Source organism: Gymnoscopelus braueri, assembly GCF_963280865.1.
Source record: "Gymnoscopelus braueri genome assembly, contig: SCAFFOLD_49, whole genome shotgun sequence".
Classification (NCBI taxonomy): Eukaryota; Metazoa; Chordata; class Actinopteri; order Myctophiformes; family Myctophidae; genus Gymnoscopelus; species Gymnoscopelus braueri.
Window position 1 is genome coordinate 142333 of NW_027660827.1, and position 3224 is coordinate 145556.

The following is a 3224-nucleotide window of genomic DNA, read 5'->3' on the forward strand; positions in this document are numbered from 1 at the left end:
ACTTTGGTGACATTTTCCCCTACAGGCTGGTATTATAATATGTGACTCTCTACCTCCCCCTACAGGCTGGTATTATAATAGGTTACTCTCTACCTCCCCTACAGGCTGGTATTATAATATGTGACTCTCTACCTCCCCCTACAGGCTGGTACTATAATATGTTACTCTCTACCTCCCCCTACAGGCTGGTATTATAATATGTTACTCTCTACCTCCCCCTACAGGCTGGTATTATAATATGTTACTCTCTACCTCCCCCTACAGGCTGGTATTATAATATGTTACTCTCTACCTCCCTCTACAGGCTGGTATTATAATATGTTACTCTCTACCTCCCCCTACAGGCTGGTATTATAATATGTTACTCTCTACCTCCCCCTAAAGGCTGGTATTATAATATGTTACTCTCTACCTCCCCTACAGGCTGTTATTATAATATGTGACTCTCTACCTCCCCCTACAGGCTGGTATTATAATATGTTACTCTCTACCTCCCCCTACAGGCTGGTATTATAATATGTGACTCTCTACCTCCCCCTACAGGCTGGTACTATAATATGTTACTCTCTACCTCCCCCTACAGGCTGGTATTATAATATGTTACTCTCTACCTCCCCCTACAGGCTGGTATTATAATATGTTACTCTCTACCTCCCCCTACAGGCTGGTATTATAATATGTTACTCTCTACCTCCCCCTACAGGCTGGTATTATAATATGTTACTCTCTACCTCCCCCTACAGGCTGGTATTATAATATGTTACTCTCTACCTCCTCCTACAGGCTGGTATTATAATATGTTACTCTCTACCTCCCCTACAGGCTGGTATTATAATATGTGACTCTCTACCTCCCCCTACAGGCTGGTATTATAATATGTTACTCTCTACCTCCCCCTACAGGCTGGTATTATAATATGTGACTCTCTACCTCCCCCTACAGGCTGGTATTATAATATGTGACTCTCTACCTCCCCCTACAGGCTGGTATTATAATATGTGACTCTCTACCTCCCCCTACAGGCTGGTATTATAATATGTTACTCTCTACCTCCCCCTACAGGTTGGTATTATAATATGTGACTCTCTACCTCCCCCTACAGGCTGGTATTATAATATGTTACTCTCTACCTCCCCCTACAGGCTGGTATTATAATATGTTACTCTCTACCTCCCTCTACAGGCTGGTATTATAATATCTTACTCTCTACCTCCCCCTACAGACTGGTATTATACTATGTTACTCTTTACCTCCCCCTACAGGCTGGTATAATAATATGTTACTCTCTACCTCCCCCTAGAGGCTGGTATTATAATATGTTACTCTCTACCTCCCCCTAGAGACTGGTATTATACTATGTTACTCTCTACCTCCCCCTACAGGCTGGTATTATAATATGTTACTCTCTACCTCCCCCTACAGGTTGGTATTATAATATGTGACTCTCTACCTCCCCCTACAGGCTGGTATTATAATATGTTACTCTCTACCTCCCCCTACAGGCTGGTATAATAATATGTTACTCTCTACCAATCGATTGATCAATCGGTCGAACAATTAACCCCGGCCCCTCCCCCAGCCACTATGTGGGCGTGGCCTATCACCTTGGGGGTGTGGTTTCGAGCCGGGGGTGTGGCCTATTGGTGAGGGGGAAGTGGTTTGGGGCTGTGGGCTTGGCCTATCACCAAGGGGGTGTGGTTTGGAGCTATGGGCGTGGCCTATCGCCAAGGGGGTGTGGTTTAAGGCTAGGGGCGTAGCCTATCGACATGGTGGCGTGGTTTGGAGCTTGGGGCGTGGCCTGTCGGCTTGGGGCGAGGGGCTGTGGTTTGAAGCTGGGGGCGTGGCCTATCGCCATCGGGGCGTGGTTTGGAGCGGGGGGCGTGGCCTGTCGGCTTGGGGGCGTGGTTTACAGCAGTGGGACTCAAAAATAGCAGATCTACAAGCTCGTAGATCATAGCTCTACGAGCTTGTAGATCTGATATCGGCTGGGGTTGGGCGTGGCCTATCACCCCGGGGGGTGGGGTCTGAAGCTGGGGGCGTGGCTTATCGGCTTGGGGGCGTGGTTTACAGCAGTGGGACTCAAAAATAGCGGATCTACAAGCTCGTAGATCATAGCTCTACGAGCTTGTAGATCTGATATCGGCTGGGGGTGGGCGTGGCCTATCACCCCGGGGGATGGGGTCTGAAGCTCTGGGCGGGGCCTATTGGCTTGGGGGCGTGGTTTCAAGCTGGGGGCGTGGCCTTTCCCGTTGGATTGGGGTCTTAAGCCGTGTGCTTGTCCTCTATCGGCGAGGGGTGTGTGGTTTGAAGCTGGGGGCGTGGCCTATCGCCATGGGGGCATGGTTTGGAGCGGGGGGCGTGGCCTGTCGGCTTGGGGGCGTGGTTTACAGCAGTGGGACTCAAAAATAGCGGATCTACAAGCTCGTAGATCATAGCTCTACGAGCTTGTAGATCTGATATCGGCTGGGGGTGGGCGTGGCCTATCACCCCGGGGGGTGGGGTCTGAAGCTGTGGGCGGGGCCTATTGGCTTGGGGGCGTGGTTTCCAGCCGGGGGCGTGGCCTTTCCCCTTGGATTGGGGTCTTAAGCCGTGTGCTTGTCCTCTATCGGCGAGGGGTGTGTGGTTTGAAGCTGGGGGCGTGGCCTATCGCCATGGGGGCGTGGTTTGGAGCTGGGGGCGTGGCTTGTTGGCTTGGGGGCGTGGTATACAGCAGTGGGACTCAAAAATAGCAGATCTACAAGCTCGTAGAGCATAGTTCTACGAGCTTGTAGATCTGATATCGGCTGGGGTTGGGCGTGGCCTATCACCCCGGGGGGTGGGGTATGAAGCTGTGGGCGGGGGCCTGTCGGCTTGGAGGCGTGGTTTGAAGCTGGGGGCGTGGCTTATCGGCTTGGGGGCGTGGTTTACAGCAGTGGGACTCAGTAATAGCAGATCTACAAGCTCGTAGATCATAGCTCTACGAGCTTGTAGATCTGATATCGGCTGGGGGTGGGCGTGGCCTATCACCCCGGGGGGTGGGGTCTGAAGCTGTGGGCGGGGCCTATTGGCTTGGGGGCGTGGTTTCAAGCCGGGGGCGTGGCCTTTCCCCTTGGATTGGGGTTTTAAGCTGTGTGCTTGTCCTCTATCGGCGAGGGGGCTGTGGTTTGAAGCTGGGGGCGTGGCCTATCGCCATGGGGGCGTGGTTTGGAGCGGGGGGCGGGGCCTGTCGGCTTGGGGGCGTGGCC